Source organism: Sus scrofa, chromosome 7 (assembly GCF_054392235.1).
Source record: "Sus scrofa isolate SSC_HxYL_T2T_F1_AM1 chromosome 7, Sscrofa_HxYL_maternal_Yorkshire_Landrace_v2.0, whole genome shotgun sequence".
Classification (NCBI taxonomy): domain Eukaryota; kingdom Metazoa; phylum Chordata; class Mammalia; order Artiodactyla; family Suidae; genus Sus; species Sus scrofa.
In genome coordinates this window covers 63,030,106-63,048,041 of record NC_139389.1, presented here as the reverse complement: position 1 = coordinate 63,048,041, position 17,936 = coordinate 63,030,106, and the positions used below count along the sequence as shown (strand labels likewise).

Genomic DNA, 17,936 nt, shown 5'->3' with positions numbered 1-17,936 from the left:
TGAGGCTCTACCTCTAGCAGCTGTGAATGTGACCTTATCTGGAAATAGAAGCTTTGCAGATGTAATCAAATGAAGATGAGGTCATCACGATGGTACAACAGGGCAGTTTCCAGATGTGTCAGGAGACCTGCACTAAATTCAAGGGCATCAGCGTGTGCCAGGGCTCTGGTTGCATTCCTTGGGCCCCTTCCTGCTCCAAGCTTGCACGAGTACTTTAAGAGCATAAGCAGGCAGAAAAGCAGCTGAGGAACTTCAGTTTGGGCAAGAGGCAGCCACACGATCATCTGACCCATCCTATAAACCTTCAGGTTGTGAGACATCGGGAATGAACCTGCCAACATTCACAATGAACAGCAGTTACTGTTCAGAGAGCACACACTCTGTGCCATGTACCTTGGTTTAGCTATGTTTCCTTGTTTTGTCCTCCTGACAAACTTATGGGGTAAGAGTCATCGTACCCACTTTACAGATAAGGACACTAAGGCATGCCGAGACTCATCAACTCTGGCAAGGTAACACCCCTAGGGAACTGGCCAAACTGGGCCTGGGGCCCTTCTACCCTGACTCTACACTTGGAAGACAACGGCCTGATGGATTCCTTTGAGAATCCAAGTGCTAGATGCCATCAGGAAGGGAGCTGGGAATAAAACATGGGGGAGAGTGTGCTAGATTTTCTGTCACACGAGAAAGACAAGATGGACCTGGCAGTCCACAGAAGGCCCACGGTGAGGCAGGCTGAAGAGAACAGGTGCAGAGCTGGAGGGCAATGCTGTTCAGGATGGATGGCGAAGGCTCAGAAGAGTTACCCATGGAGGTTTCCATAATCAAGAAGATTCTGAGCTCCCAGGCTAGGGAAGCCAAGTCTTGTTCCAACTCCTCTCCCCAGTTCCTGGCCTGTCTCCTACCATGTCATGGAGTATGCTGGGACCCTGCATCTTTAAAAAAAGGGACAAAAAATGAGATGAAAGATGGCCCATGGCCCATGCTGGGCGGCCCCGTTCCAAGGTGGTAGAACCTAAAAATGTCAATTTATTTCCAAAAGCAGGTGTTTCAACATGATGGAATCATTGTGAACTACTAAGGGACGCTCTGAAGGGAACGGCGAATGGCAGGGTCTCAGCTGGGTCCCACGGGTGGCAGAACATGAGCTGGCCCAGGTGGGGCCCATCTGACTAGGCAGAGTTCCTGGGCCCTGGCTGGGGTGGGATGGGGCTGTTGAGGTGTCTGGGGCCAGGGGGGGCTATTCTTAGACAGCCACCATGTTCAGTAGAGCACTGGGAGCTGGGATGTTGAGCCCCGGTTCCAGCTCTGACAGCCACACCTGCAGGCAGGATGTATTCTTTTTTTCTAGGTCTCAGGCTTCATAATCTATGACAAGAGCAGGATATGCCACACGATGGCTTTTAAAAGATGGAAAATCAGAGTTGTTCTCATAGACTCTGACGCAGGCCCTCACGATCACTCAACTCACTTCTGTGGCCCCGGCCGCCGCCCCACCCACCAGACTCCCTGGACCATGCTTTGAAAAGCACTGGACTGAAGTCACTCAGCAGACTTTAACTGAGCACCTACTGTGTGCAAAGCATTTTCTAGGCATTGGAGATAGAAGACGATCAAGACAGGGCTCCTGTCCCAGGAAGCTTTTTGTCTTTGGAGGGGCTGGGAAGGAGACAGACAACTGCCAAGAGAAACAGCCAAGCAGAAAATTTTACTCAGTGATAAGCCACGGGACAAAATGCCACAAAGGACCGCTGGATTGCGGGGGTGGAGGTGTTGCTCATCTTCTTTAATTGGGTGGTCAAGAAAGGCTTCATGGAGGAGGTGCCCCTGGGACCTGAATGACCAGAATGAGCCAGCCTGGCAGAGCCAGGCAGGGAGACCAGGAGGGCAAAGGCCCTGAGGTGGGAATGAAGCAGGAGGCCAGCGGGAGAGGGGAGGCCAGTGGGGGTGGGTGGTGGGGAGGGGATACTGAATGGCGGATGTTAACGGGAAGTGGAGACCAGCTCCTAAGGCCTGTGGGCAAAGGCAGGGAGTTGGGTTTTATTTTAAATGTGAACGGACCAGGTCTCTAAAGTCCTCTAAGAGCCTCTGCTGTCCCCAGAGGGCTGAGGAGGGAGTGATTGCTGCCTGCATCTAAGGGTAGCGCATGCCACCCAGGACTCTCAGTGAATAAGGAAGGGGCCAGACTAGGTGCCACTGAGGTTGCCAGAGCCTGATGTGGTGTAGATGGGTTTGACTAGCCTCTGTGGGTTAAGCCCGGGAGCTCTGAGACACTTACAGGGCCGAGGGAACAGCGGAAGCCCATGCTGGGAGCTTCCTTGATTGACAAAGCCACTGCCATCCCCAACCTGACTCCACAGCCTTAGGAATGAGCATGAAGACGCTGTAAGCAATCGTGTTCCCGGCCACTAGGGGGACCCACTCTGCCACAGCAGCAACAAAGCAAGTTACGGCAGCAGCCAGGGCAAGTTGAGGAGCATGTGGGAATCCCGGACTGAGGCTGCCTATGGGGCACTGATGGCTGAGGAAGCGGGTGAAAAAGCCCCCTGGTTGGGCTGTGTGGGCCTGGGTGCTGGAGGTGACCATGGATGGAGTGGCGGGGACGGGCGACAGAGACGGGCAGACGGGCAGAGCTCCTCTTTGCTCAGCTCAGGGGCTGCCATAAACCCCTTGGGCGGGGGTGCTATTCAGAGACTTCTGGGAGACTGGTGCCCCCTGGAGTCAGACAGCGAGTTGCGCGCACAGGCTTAGGCTTGCAGCCCAAGGGGTGGGGCGGGGAGAAAGAGAGTTGGGAGGGGGGCAGCCAGGTCCGGGGTGAACCTGTTCAGAGGCAGGCGGAGCCAAGACCCCACCCTCCGGTAAACCGCGCTGAATGCTCGACGTCTCTCCCCATTAAAAAAAAAAAAAAAATTATTTAAAGGAACTAAACTGAGCTTCCAGCATGACCAACCTTTAGAGGTAAAGGCGGCAGGTAGGAGGTGGAGAGGTTGGGTCCAGCCTTGCCCTGGGGGGGGGGGGGGGAGCAGGCTTGGTGGCTCAGTGACTACTTTTGAGGTTTAGGGTTTTAAGCCCTAGCTGGTGGGGGTCTCTCTTATCCTGGGCTGGCCCTGGGGCTCTGGTGCAGCAGCCTCCTTGCTGCGGGATCAAACCTGGCTGACTGCCTGGATCAGTGTCCCTAGAGCGAGTTCCTCAATCTGCTCTAGGGAATAAGAGTTCTCTGGTCAATTCAATGTGAGGAACTGGATGGAGATTTCCAATGTCCATTAGCATGTTGAGACATCCTGCCGGAAAGGCATTTTTTTCATTCTGTTTAACCCTTGGGGATGAGATCCTTTTTACATGCAATGCGCTTCACATCTCTGGAAGGAATGCTCCACTTTGGGGAGCCCTGGCCTAGCTTCTTCTGCCCCTTGGGACAAATAAACATTAACCTAGAGTCAAGGACAACTGAATTAACAAGAAGGGCCCTTGTCTCAGGCAAGAGAGGGGAGACCGGGAGCCTCCACCTCCCTGGAAGGTCAAAGGGCAGATGCTGCAGGTTTTTTTTTTTTTTTTTTTTTTTTTTGTCATTTCTTGGGCCGCTCCCATGGCACATGGAGGTTCCCAGGCCAGGGGTCGAATCGGAGCTGCAGCCACTGGCCTACGCCAGAGCCACAGCAACGCGGGATCCAAGCCGTGTCTGCAGCCTACACCACAGCTCATGGCAACGCCAGATCCTTAACCCACTGAGCAAGGGCAGGGATCGAACCTGCAACCTCATGGTTCCTAGTCGGATTCGTTAATCACTGAGCCACCACGGGAACTGCCAGAGGCTGCAGTTCTGTCTGCAAGAAAGGGAGGTCCAGTCACTCTGGGATGGGGGCTTAGAGCCAAATGCAACAAGAAGAACTTATTCGGGCTTGAAACTAGGGGTTCAGAAACCAGACTGTACTTGAATCACCCAGGATGATTTTGAATAGTACAGATTCCTATCCTGTCCCACCCTCCAAAAAAAAAAAAAAAAACCAATCTCTGGGGGCACATAAGGCCCAGGCATCCATGTTTCTCACAACTCCTCAAATGCTTCTGGTTCTGGGGACAGAGGAAGCCTCTGGTGACAGCTCCCAGTCTCCCTTTTTCAGTGTCTCGTAAAACTGAAAAACATCTGCTCCATCCCTGAGTCATCCTGGAATCTAGGTGTTCCCCTGAACTGAATGGATAAGCGGGTCAAAGTGAAGGGGTTCTGTGGGGAGAGGAAGGGAGCCCCTGATGGGGGTGGGGGAGCAGCAAGGGGAAGGTCAGCCCACACATGACCCAGGGTGGTGGCTGGGATGAGGAAGCTCAGGCTTTTTGAGGGAGCTAGGAAGCTGGGCTCCCTCTTGCCTTGGCATTTCTCTTTCTTTAAAGGCTTTCTTCCCTTTAAGCAGTCCTGGGACCAGCAAGGACCCTGGAGGGACAGAGCCAGAAGGTGGCCCAGGGGTGGGCAACTGGTGGTCCCAGGACAAAATGTGTCCACAGTTGGGTTCTGATGGAAATGGCACAGTGTTTCTGTGATCTAGCACCTCCTTTGACTGATCTGAATGTGACATGTGACATGGAGGGAGGAGCCTCAGCAGTCTGGTTAAAGCTCTGGCTCTGCCAAGGCAGCCTGTGCCCTCCCCTCTCTGGGACTCAGTCTCCTCCCCTGCATGATGAAGGAGGCAGATGACTCAAGTGTCCCTTATGTCCCCCTGTGCCCTGATGCTTCATAATTCTGAGAAGCCTCGGGGAAGCTTGTGGGTTTCCAAGATCCTCCTGTATGGCTAGTGGCTTTCAGTTAAGCCCTAATTTATTGTGATTTCAACTCCACGTTGAATGGCTCCATTTTAAAGAAAGGAAAATGGAGGTATTCAATGACACACCTGCACTGAGAGAATCCTCCGGGCTCCTAATCCTGATTTGGTCCTCTTTTCAGCAGCTCCCTCAGTTCTGCTGTCCATTCCTTCCTCCCTCTCCCTGTGGGGACCCTACCTTGGCACTGTCACAGCTCAGTGGCCAATCTGCAGTTCCTTCTAGAGGGTGCTGTTGCCGGTGCGGCAGCTTGACCCTAGGAGGTGCTGGCAACCTCCAGCGTCTGGCTTTCTCAGGATGGAGGAGTGATAAAACGGCGAATGCCCATCTGGGTATTGCTGGCACTTTGTCAAGAATTGAAAGGAATTTATATAGTACAATGATATAAATTGGTTGGTTGGTTGGTTCGTTCATTCATTCATTCAGTCGTCAGCCTGTCCAGCACTGGCTCAGACATGGAGCACACCAGATACAAAAGGTTCCTGCTTGGGATTTACAGGTGCCCCCGCAAGGCAGCTCCCTGGACAGCAATTTCTCTCTGGGTCTTGACCTGCAGGACAGGTCTTCGCATCTCCATTTTACAGATAAAGAACCTGAGGCTCAGAGAGGTGAAGCAGTTTCCCAACATAACACAGCAGCCAGTGCCCAGGTCACGTGACTGCAAGTCCAGGGCTCCTCCCACTGCACTGGAGGATACACACACTGGGATTTTCGTGGAAGCAAACCCTTCCCCCATCTTCTCACCCCTTGCTGGGGGCTGTGCGTGTGAGGAGGTGCTGATGCCCATCCTCACAACCAGAAGGCACAATTGTGGCAACCGTGTCCCAAATAGCAAACTTCTTTGACCTCAGGATCACATGTCTAGACCTGCTGATGCTGTAACTTTCCATAGTGAGACCTTTAAAAAAATCTCAGATCTATTTTACTGTAGGTCTACTTTGCGTCACTTGACTTTGCTCCAGTGTCCCCCAAGCCTTGTTTCACAGGTGCAGAAACTGAGGCTCAGAGAAGATGACTTATCCAAGTGCTCATAGCTGGGATTTCAACCTGGATCTGGGCTACCAAAGTTCAAGTTCTTTCTATTATACTTCTGGGGCCCTGGCTCTTTTTTCATGTGTCTGCTCTTTATCGCCTGCAAATTCTCCCTTCTTGCCCTCCTGCCCACAGCTTCCTGCTGTTACACACAGTTGGACATGACCTGACCCAATGACTAAATGAAGATCTGGAGCAGGGTTTCTTCGTCTTGGCACTACTGACATTTTGGGCTGCATAATTCTCTCTCTCTCCCACCCGCCCCCCCCGCACCTGTGGCATGTGGAAGTTCCCGAGCCAGGGATTGGAACCTGTGCCACAGCAGCAGCCTGAGCCACAGCAGTGACAATGCCTGATCCTTAACTTGTTGTGCCGCCAGGGAACTCCTTCCCTCTTACTAAGGAGAAAGGGCTGTCCTGTACACATCGCAAATGTTTATCAGTCTCCTTAGCCTCTATGCACTGATGCCAGCAGTATCACCCCTGTCCTGTGGTGACAATAAAAACTATCTCCAGACCTGGCTAAATGTACTCAGGGGGGCAAGATAGCCCCCTAGCTGAGAACCACTACTTTATAGACAAGAGGGGTCAGGGTCGTGCTGATTATAGCCTGTCTCCCCACTTAGACCATGACCAGCTGGAGAGCAAGAAGCAGGAATTATTTCACCCACTGCTGTGACACCCACACCTAGTGCAGTGCCTGGCATGTGGCAAGTGCTGCTGAGAGAAGAACAAATGAACGAATGAATGAGTGCTTTCTGCGGGCATGGTATGTTTCAGGATGAGATCCCCACTGACCTAAAATGGGCTGGTCTGGGGCACAATGCCTTTTCCTCTCTGGGCCCGGTCCCCCTTGCCATCTCTTAAATGAGGGTCCACACAGGCCCTGAAGCCCTGGACATCGGTGGTCAGTGAACTGCCATGTTCCACCTCAGGGGCTCAGAGTCCAGGGGCTGAGCAGGGGGCCGTCTCTCAGGCTGGACATTAAGATCTACCTTGTCTTGAATTTCTCCTCCCTACCATCCCTGCTTAAGCCAAATCAATTAAAGACAGACAGGCAAGTGCCGCCCCCTCCACCCCCCAAGACCCTATGCAGCAGAGGTGGCTCCTTTTTTTTGGGTGTGTGTCTTAAAAGGAAAAACATGTAACCTCAAAGGTAACCAAATACCCAAATCGTCATGCCCAGCATCACACACCCCAAATCCACCTATTCATGAGTTTAACAAAAAGCTTCTTTAGGATACACTGTAAGGCCATTGAGAGGGAGAAAAGTCACCTCTTACACATCCAGGCCAGCCCGCAGGGCCGCCCTCCCAGCACACACACACACACACACACACACACACACACACACACACAGCCGCTTACAAGAAGGCTCTGAGTTTTAAAAGTAAACTCTGCCGTTTCAGCTCTTGCCCTGGATTCAACTTTTGAAAAAAAGGAACCGTTTTACCGTTTTCCCCACAAATTCCCCCTCTTTCTGCCCAGGTTCCAGCAGCCCTTCCTCCACTCCGGACCCCCTCGCAGCGATGGGGGTGTCCTTGGGGGGGGGGTCAGAGGAGAGAAAGGAGACTCCTCCAGGGGAGATGCCACACATCCAGCCCAACCTTTGCCTCCTGAATGGGGTCTTCTTAAGGAGGAAGGGTGGGAGTGAAGCTCCCATCAGGGCCCAGAGTGTGGCCAAGAGGGCACTTGGTGGCAGCAGAGAAGGACAGCTGTCATCTCCAGCTCTTCTCATCCACAGACCTCATTTCCCAGCCCGTTAACCCTGTCCCCTCTCCTGCTCCACTTGCAAGCTGGCCTGTCCTCTTCCTTGAACTTGCCCTTTACCTCCCACCTCCAGCTTCCATCCCTTGCTGCCTCTGCTCCCAAGACACTCAAGGGTCTTGTTCCTCCACAGGCAGCAAGGATCCCCCAGCCTCGCCAGCTGGGGTCACAAGGCAGGAATTTCTCAGAGTCAGAAACATCATTGGGATCAGAGTCTTTCAAACTCTTTGGATCACAACCAGCAGTAAGAAATACATTATACAAATACCAAATGTGTGTGTGTCTATATACATATATGTCTATACATATATATTATCAATACAAATACACTTATGTCGAACTGCAAAATATAGATCAGAAATGAACGTTTCCAGAAGCAATACTTACCTTGACGACACTGAGAGGCACTACGAGATTATTCTTTCCTATGTCATTAAACCTCCACTAAATAGATTTCAAAACGGGCAGTTGGATAACTCCTGTGTTAGATGTTCTTGTGGGAGCAGACTAAATATAACACTCCAAACAGGGGCCCAAGGGCTTCCTCTGGCTCAGCTGAGGTCTTCCTAGTGCCCAACAAGAAGGACCTTGAGAGGGACAAGGTTCTAGAAGGGATCATTAAAAAAAATCCACACCAAAGGAGTTCCCGTCATGCCGCAGTGGAAACGAATCCGACTAGGAACCATGAGGTTGAGGGTTCGATCCCTGGCCTCGCTCAGTGGGATAAGGATCTGATGTTGCTGTGAGCTGCGGTGTAGGTCACAGATGAGGCTTGGATCTGGTGTGGCTGCGGCGCAGGCCGGCAGCTGCAGCTCCGACTAGACCCCTAGCCTGGAAACCTCCACAAGCCTCGGGTGCATCCCTAAAAAGCAGGAAAAAAAAAAAAAAAAAAATCCACACCAAAAGTTGGGACACACAGTCCTTTACTGAGACAGAATATTCTAAAATGGTGCTATCCTGAATTTAGGATTTGTGACCTCAGGGGGGCCTAGAAACCACTCAAGAGGAATTTGCGGTACCTGCTGAGAGCTGAACAAAGCACCCCCACCATGTCTTTTAATCCTCCCCCAAATTCCCAGTTGGAGCTTTTCCTCCCCTTTTTAGAGAAGAAACTGAGTTCCATGAGGGCCAGTAACTGTGACAAAGTCATGTAATGAGTAGCTGGCTGAGCTGGGATTCGAACCCAGGTCTGCCTTCCGGGGCAGGCTGCCCACCCACATGGCTCTTCCCATTCCCCAGCAGCTCAGGAGGTGAACTCTCTCTTGGACTCCCCTCCCCCCTCCTTTTTTTTTTGCCTTTTAAAGTTCAGCATATGGAAGTTCCCAGGCTAGGGGTTGAATTGGAGCTGCCGCTGCCAGCCTGCACCACAGCCACAGCAACGTGGGATCCGAGCATGTCTGTGCCCTACACGGCAGCTCACAGCATACTAATTGGGTTCTTTACCACTGAACCACAAGGGAACTCCCTGGACTCCCTTTTTGACTGTGGCGTTGAACAGGCCATTCTGGGTACCTGAGAATGGACAGTGCCTCATTTCGGCATGCAGAGGTGCAGGCTGCCTGGGAGAGGAGAGTGTGTGTATGATGGTGAGCAGGGGCGGAATGTGTGTGTGAGTGTGAGGAAGGGCGTGGGGTCAGGTGTGGCTCACACCAGACAGCGCAGGCAGGCCCTCACTACCCAAGCACACAGAGTCCCCTCCAAGAAGTAATAATATATCTGTTGTTGGCCCCTCTGGATTCTTTGCTCCTATATGGACCAGAGGGCTTTCAAACAATACAGAATCTCAATAAGGATGATTTTCATTGAAAATTCTAGGAAAAGAAAAAGGTTTCCTTAATATTCAAATTAATAATAATAATAACATCAAGCAACTTGGAGTACCTGTCTGGTGTACTCGGGTATTCGAAAAATCAAAATTTCAGTACTTCACAATATTCCATGACACGCTGGTACTGTTAATTATCAGATGGTAAATGCCATCAAATTATAAGGGTAAAAGCAATATAAGAGAGAGAGTCAGGAGTTCTCTTGTGGCGCAGTGGGTCAAGGATCTGGCTTTGTCACTGAAGCAGCTTGGGTCACTGATGTAGCACAGGTTTGATCCTGGCCCAGGAATTTCCACATGCCGTGGGTGTGACCCCCCCCACTCCCCAAAAAGATAGTAAAAAATAATACCGTAAGGAAAAGTTAGGAAGAACTGTCCCTTATGGGAAGGGCTTTGCTTGGGTCATGTCACAGTTACCTTTTATTGAGGACCTGCTATGGGCCAGCACTGAGCAGAGGGCTTGGCACCTAAGGTGTGCTTAGAAGATGCTGGAGAATGAATGAGCATACCTGATGGTGAGCTAGAAAGTGCCCGTAAATACATCTAATTTAAACACAGTTTGATGTAACTTGAAGGGTTCTAGCATTTCTGAGAGAGATTCTCTTCCTTTTGATAATTCCTCCATCCAAAACTTTTTAAATTGGTGGGATCTTTTGTTTTATAATTTGTTTTCTTGCAGGTTAGAAACATCTCCCCCCACTCTACAGACCCCACACTCCCACCCCTAACAAGCCTTTGCACTCCCCCCGCCCCCCCACACCAATTGCCCTTCCATTCCTGGGCCATCTCTTACTGGCTCAGTGATTGACTCCTACCTCGTTCTTCACAGAGCCTCCTAAGCTGCCTTTCCCTGAAACCCAGGCAGCAGGACTGCTCCTTCTCCTTGGCAACCCAGAAGGCAAGGAAGAGAGGGAAGGATTCAATCCCAGACTTCTGGACCCTTCGATCAGGACTAGCAATCGGCTGTGGTCTCAGAAAACCTAGATTCTAGTCCTACACCACTGGGCAACTAGTTCTAAGGCACAGTGCAACCTTTAGTGAGTCATCACATCTTTCTGGGTTCACTTTCTCCATCCTGAGATGAGATGAATGTGCTTCCAAGGTTCAGGCTCCCCGCACACCCCTGCAACTGTCAGACACCCACCTACGGCAGCATCCAGGACCAGAAATGCCACACTAACCCAATTCAGCTTTGTGTCTTCTTTCCTTCCCTTCTGGCAGCCAGCCACCCCCACAGAACTGGAATTTACACATCAATCAAAATGCAGAGACCTAAGCTCCTCAGTGGTGAAACCCTAGACCAACTCCATCAGAACCTCGCTTACAACGGCCAAGGAGGAGAATGGTGAAAAAGTTTAGGTTGGATCCTGTCCCCCAGTAGGAGATGACCCCCATCCCTACAGTTTGCTCTAGCCTGGAATCTGGATTCCACTGACATTGACAACAGCTCACCCAACCCCAGGTGGAAAGAGTTCCTGCTCCACTGACACTGGCTGCATCTGCAGAGGAACAAAGAGACAGAGAGTCTCCCTCGGCCATGTGTCTTCATCCCCCATCCCCTTCCTTGAGAAATGCCCCTTCTCGGTGGCATGTTCAAGAGCCCAGCTCTTATCCCTCTTGTGGGCAGCCCAGGACCTGTCCCAGGTTCTGCCCATTCTTCCTGGCTCTCCCTCAACCCTCTGGGTGCCCAGGGGCCCCGGAAGTGAGACCAAAGGGTTTTCTCAGTCTCTGCCTAGGTAACTGCTGGGTACCTGACACCCTGCCTATGACATTTCCTTTACTGCCCAGCCACTGGGCCAAGGAGGCCTCCTCCTGCCTCGCGGACAGAGGGCAGGCCAAAGCTCAGGAAGATTTAGCAACTCCTCCAGCTCAAAAGTAGCACAGCTGGATGTGAATCCACAGTTCTCTGACTCTGAAGCTGCCACTCTGCCCACTCTGGCTCCTCCGAGACCTCGGGGCCCGAAAACAGACGGAAGTTTGGAGTGAAGGCCCCCCTGCTCTCAATTCCTTAATTCTGGGGACCAGGAGCCCGCAGGCCCTCCTCACGTGTTCCTTCGCCCCATTTACTCGGAGTCTGCAGCAGCCAAAAAGTTTGCTCAAGTCCACAGCGGGTGGATGTCGGGGGTGGGGTGGGGCCCAGCACACACCTCCCTGAGGGTAGACAGGGGCAGCGCAGCCTCCAGCACAGAGGGGGCAGCCGCAGCACCGCTCCTGGCTCGCCAGGCGCCCTGGGAGAGCCTCTCCCTGGAGGGCAGGAGACAATTACCTTGAAGAGTTGGGCTCCCTTCTCCGAGAACTTCAGTCCCATACACCTGGCAGGGCAGCGGGGGCTCCTGGGGCCGGAAGGCCCGGGTCTCGCGGCGCCGCGGGGCAGACGCTCTGCGCGGGCGCTGCGCACCCCTCCTGCTGCCGGCGTCCTGTCCGCAGGTCCCCTCGGGCTGTGGCCGCAGCGGCAGCGGCAGCGGCAGCGTCTGGCTTGCAGAGTCTCGGCCGGCCGAGGGAAGGGACCCTGAAAGGCCCCCAGTGCCCTCTGGCACCCGGGTCAGATGCCGGCCAGCGAGGGTGCGGAGAGAGAGAGACCTTGAGCAGCGCCAACCGCGTCCTCCGCTCTGCGAGCCCCCTCTGGAGCGGCGGGAAGGTAGGTGGGCGGGCGGGCGGGCGGGCACCGCGCGCGGTGACACATACATAGGGGCGGGCGGGGGAGGGGACGGCTCGGGCCGGGGCGGGGGCGGGGCGGGAGGGGGGCGAGCGCGAAGGGAAACCCCACCCCCGGGGGACCCGAGGGGTGGCGGGCCGGGGGAGGGGAAGGCAGAGGCGTCTGGAGTGCGCTGGACCCCGGCTCTGGACCCGCGCGCCGCTGGGGAAGCCGCCGGGCGCGCAGGGCGCTAGAGGAGCTCTCCCCGCGGCGGCGCGGGAAGGGCTGGAGGGCCCGCGTCTGCAATGCGGTCGGCCGCTCAGCAGGCTGAGGGGCCCCAGGTGCCTGCACCCGCACAACAGCCCCCGGCGGGGTCGGGCTCCTTGGCCGCAGCGGCCGGACCCGGCTCCCGGGAGCCCACGCGGGGGTCTGCAGCTGACGCGCCGCCAGATGCGATCGGGACGGACACGGCTCCCGACCCCCAGGTCACGATTTGGAAGGACCCTAGGGAAAAGCTAGCTGCAAGTTTTTGGGGTTGGGGTGCACCGAAGTAGCGGAGGAGTTCTGGGAGAGGAGGCAGTTAAGGGGCAAGCGGGAGGCGCGCCGGGACTGGGAGCTTCAAGGCAAAAGGCTGAGTCTTCAAAATCCATGAGAGATCAAGGACATCTCAACGAAGCAGGGATTCTCCACTACTGCTGTAGTTCCTGAGACCACCCTCCATAACGATTTTTTTCCCAGCTGAACGAATAAAAGAATTGACAGCTTTTGAACCCCTTCCATGAGCTGCTTGCTGAACACACATTAATGTCTCATGTAATTTTTCCAAAGAGTCCAATAAGGTAAATATTACAACTACCTCCTAAAAGATGTGAAAACGGAGGCTCAGGGAGTGATGGTGTTACCTCTCAAGGTAGGGTCTAATTTCAAACCCTCAGTCACACTCTGCTACACAGGTTCCTGGTTCAGCGCTGCAGTTTTGGGGGGGACCTAGGCTGGCTGGTGCCCTTCATGGTCCTTTTGGAGGAAACTACTGGTGATTGGCACTAAGATTTAGTGGGCTTTGGTCAGTGTGGTAGAAGCTGCTTGATCCTTCATTGGGCAGGGACTGAATGGAGAAAGAGAAGTGAGATCTTTGTGGGCTGCCTGTTATAGAGATATAGCCTCAGCTTTTCCTGATTAAAAGGAGCCAGAGTGCCTTAGTTTCCCCAGGGTGACTACTCTGGAATCGTGTGTGGGTATTTTACTGGCCCTGGCCCAGCACATTCTCTGGAGCCTCCCCCCCCCCTCCCGCCCCCAGGAGGGCATGGTGCCCACTCCACCTGCTGGTCCTGGGAACTGGAGCTAAAGTATTCCATTGGTTGGTGGTTCTTGGCATCACCTCTGTTCTACCTGAGTGTTGGTTTCTCCCAGTCAGGTCTCTAAGTTGCAGAGGGCTTTGAGCACTGCTGACAGGACAGTCCCCTCAGGGGGACACAGCATTTTTCCTCTCAAAGAAATGGGATGAAATCTTATTAGTTACAGATCCCGGTGTCCAGGCCAGGGGAAGAAAAAAATGATCCTTAAAATTCTAACAGGAAGGTCATGAATTCTCATGTCAGTATTCATTCCTGTGAATTCATGCCCTAGGTGAGAACAAACTGTACCCTTGTCAGTCAAATGGGGTCTTATCTGACATACATCCCAGGACATGTGGGGTTAGTGAAGGACAATTAAATTCAAGGACAGAGAGGGAGTTACCATTGTGGCTCAGTGGAAACGAATCTGACCACTATCTATGAGGATGCAGGTTTGATCCCTGGCCTCGCTCAGGGGGTTAAGGATCCAGCATTACCATGAGCTGTGGTGTAGGTTGCAGACGCGGCTTGGATCTGCTATTGCTGTGCTTTGGTGTAAGCCAGTGGCTACAGCTCCGATTTGACCCCTAGCCTGGGATCCTCCATATGTGGCAGGTGTGACCCTAAAAAGAAAAATTGTTCAAGAACAAATATTAGATAATGAATCTTTGTAGTGTAGGGAATGAATTGATCATCTAATGTGTAACAGGGCTAAGAAGCATATCATGGGCACCAACCCCTAGCAGGTGGCTTGTATTCCCATTTTACACACTAAGAAACAGCCTCAGGGACCACCCTAGTGGTGAGTGAGTGCAGGGTGGCTTGACTCTGCATTGCCTGACGTTTCTGGCTGCAGAAAACCCAGCACGATGGGACAGCATTTAGACCCTTGAAAGACTGTGTTCAGACAATCCAAGGACATTTGTGTCAGAAGGCCCTTGGTGGCATATGGACACTTCCCTCTTCACTGCAGGGGTCTACACAAGGAAATCCTTGTGTAGTATTTCTCTCATGGTTTCTATGGGTCAGGAAGTGGGGAGACGTCTGCCTGGGCAGTTCTGGCTTGGGCGGTCTCATGGGGTTGCCGCTGAAGGCTCAACTGAGGTGCGAGGCTCCAGGTCTTAGGCTCACTGCCATAGCTGACTAGTTGGTATGGCTTTTGGCCAGTGGCCTCAGTTCTTCTCCATACTGGGCCTGCCAGGGGGGCTGCCTCATGACCTGGCACCTGGCTTGCACCACAGTAGGTGATACAAGAGGCCAAGGGGAAGCCACAGTGTTTTTGTGTGGAAGTCACACACTGTCATATCCCCTGTATTCTGTTTGTCAGCCCTGAGTTAGTGTGGGAGGGGATGTACAGGCTATGACAACCAGGGGATTGGGACGGCCAGGTGGTGTCTTGGAGACTGGCTTCCACGCTCCATTACATTGACTCTTAAGAGGATGGCCAGTCTTCCAGTCCATCTGACTGTATCGTCACCAAGTGCTTGTTTCTGTCCCTTACATGGATCCGTGATACCATGTAAGAGCCTTGCCAAGTCCCTTGCCAAGTCTGGTGATACCATGTAAGAGCCTTGCCAAGTCCCTTGCCAAGTCTGATGATACCATGTAAGAGCCTTGCCAAGTCTGGTGATACCATGTAAGAGCCTTGCCCAGTCTGAGTGTTAAGGTGTTTGCAGAATGTTTCCAATGCGCTGTAGGAGTAAGCGGTCTAGCCTGCTCTCGGGGACAACGCATCGGTCCGGTCCCAATTTCTGCAGGAAAGCCTTCATTTCGTCCAAGGGGGTTTTCATGTCACCCCTCCATGCCTCTTCTCACAGCGGGATGGATGTTCACAGGTCTTTCAACGGTTTTTCAGAGGAGCTTCCTTCTGGCCTCCTCACTCTCTGGAAGCTCCTGTTTGTGAGTGCCCCTCTAACATGTCATTCCTGGCAAAAGATGCCCAAGGCCAGCTGTGCGCTGACTTGGGAAGAGCCAGGGCAGCCTTTCCTCTCACCATTTGGACATTCTGCTCCTACGGTGCCTCCAAAGATTGTTGTATTTTAGAGCTACATCTGGCTTTTGGTTGATATTAAAACTTGTGGACGATTGAAGAGTTTTGGCTCAGCGGTAACGAACTGGACTAGTATCCACAAGGATGTGGATTCTATCCCTGGCCTCGCTCTGTGGGTTAAGGATCTGGCGTTGCTGTGGCTGTGATGCAGGCTGGCGGCTATAGCTCTGATTCGACCCCTAGTCTGGGAACTTCCCATTTGCCTAGGGTGCGGCCATAAAAAAATAGAAAAAGGAAAAGAAAAAAACAAAACACTTGTGGACAATTGAAATCATTAGACATATTTCACACTGGCCACCAGGGAAAGGCTTCCTGTGTATCTCAAGCCACAAAACAGAGGGTCAAGGAGAGGAAGGTTCTCTGTGTGTTCAAGAGCCTTGGCTGTGAATCCTAGTTCGGGCACAGGGACCTTGGGCAAGTATCATAATCTCTTTGGGTCTTGGTTGTGCTCCTCTGTGAAACAGAGCTACATTATAGAATTAGAATAAGAACTGGGATGTCAGGAGTTCCTGTCTTGGCTCGGTGGTTAATGAATCCGACTAGGAACTCTGAGGTTGCAGGTTCGTTTCCTGGCTTCACTCAGCGGGTTAAGGATCCGGTGTTGTCGGGAGCTGTGGTGTAGGTTGCGGATGTGGCTCGGATCCTGCGTTGCTGTGGCTCTGGCGTAGGCTGGTGGCTACAGCTTCGACTGGACCCCTAGCCTGGGAACCTCCATATGCCATGGGTGGGGCCCTAGAAAAGACAAAAAAAAAAAAAAAAAAAAAAAGCAAAAAACAAAAAACAAACAAACAAAAAAAACCTGGGATGTTAGCACCTGACAACCTCTGTGGTTCAAGGTGCACGGTGGTTACTTTTCTTCCCTGCCCCTCTTCACTGCAATTTGATGTTCCTGAATAAGTGCCTTCTCTTCTGGATGCTGGCTTCTGGATTTGTAAAAGGAGCTAAAAATACTCACCTCATAGGAGCGTGGCCATGATTAATACTATACGTAATGTGTGTAGAAATCATTGAGATTCTTTCTGGAAGTAAAGGGGCCGTAGAAATATGATATAGAAAAGCCTTGTTATTACAGAGCTGGGCTGGGGAGGGGAGTCTTGTGAGAACCAGTGGAACATTTGAAAAGGGCCATTTTATTTCTTTAACACCGTGCGAGTAACTGACTCAGAGGGAAATGTTCTAATAATAAAGAGCATGGGGTAACGTTAATGAAACACTTACGATTCCACACGGGAGTGTGTGGAATAATGACGTACGGTAACAGGAAAGTGCTGTGTCACTTAGACACAGAAGGGCACATTTAAGGAAACTCGTTTCTTAAAGATTCAGCTTGATTTTTTTCACCCCTGGATTCATCGCAGATGCTGTTTTCTTTTCTTTTTTCTTTCTTTCCTTTTTTTTTAGGGCCACACCTGTGGCATATGGATGTTCCCAGGCTAGGGGTTAAATGGGAACTGCAGCTGCCGGTCTACACCACAGCCACAGCCACGCCAGATCCGAGCCCTGTCTATGGCCTACACCACAGCTCACGGCAACGTGGGATCCTTAACCCCCTGAGTGAGGCCAGGGATCGAACCCGTGTCATAGATACCAGTCAGTTTTGTTACCGCTGAGCCATGACAGGAACTCCTGCAGATTCTATTTCCAATGAGCCATTTATACAAGAAGAAGATTATGGCGGGTATTTTACTCGTGACTCAGTTGTGTTTTATCCTTGAGGATACGCGGAGGATGATGCTGAGTGGGGTGTTACTGGGTTAGCCTGTATCCTCATCCCCATCCTATTACAGTGTTTTCCATGCAGGTCTGGGGTAAGAGGCGGGGTAGGAGGCTATGTCCCAGGCGGCTCCAGCCCCAGAAGCTCCTGGGACCTTCTCCACCTTCTCTCTGAATCCCGTGGGGCACCTCCCACACCCTGGACCTGAGCTGGCTCTTCTCTACTCTTTCCTTCATTCCAGCCATCAGAGTCTCGTGGGACTGACCACCCCATCCTAGTCATATGGCACTTGATGTTTTATGTGCTTTCATTGATAAACATTGGGTCATTCTGAAAAATGTTTGTACCAGAGTTTTACACGTTATGGTATAGATGTAAAAATGCATATAAAATGAACGAATGTGGTATCCCACAAACAAATGCGTGCTGGAAATGAAATATAGGAGGGACAGCGAGCAACTCCATAGTTAAAAAATGATCTGCTTGAAGTTCCCACTGTGGCTCAGCGGGTTATAAACCTGACGAGTATCCATGAGGATGCGGGATCCCTGGCCCCCTCAGTGGGTTAATGATGTGGCATTGCCGCCAGCTGTGGTGTAGGCCGCAGATGTGGCTTGGATTCCACATGGCTGTAGCTGTGGCTGTGGTGTAGGCTGGTGGCTGCAGCTCCAGTTCAACCCCTAGCCTGGGAACTTCCATATGCTGCAGGTGCGGCCCTAAAAAGGAAAAAAAAAAAAAAAAAGAAAAGAAAGAAAAAAATGATCTGCTAAG

At 52.2% G+C, this 17,936-nt stretch overlaps 1 protein-coding gene across 2 annotated transcripts in view; it reads right to left on the bottom strand.

Annotated features, from left to right (window-relative positions):
- ACAN (aggrecan) overlaps nucleotides 1-12,291 on the bottom strand; it is a 69,734-nt gene extending 57,443 nt beyond the window's left edge. Inside the window, exon 1 of one of the 2 annotated variants that reach the window (XM_021098299.2) lies at nucleotides 11,699-12,291. The gene's annotated coding sequence lies outside the window, so the exon portion shown is untranslated. The remainder of the gene's footprint in view (nucleotides 1-11,698) is intronic. The other variant, XM_021098297.2, reaches the window with a different exon arrangement.
- Between the last annotated feature and the right edge of the window lie 5,645 nt (nucleotides 12,292-17,936).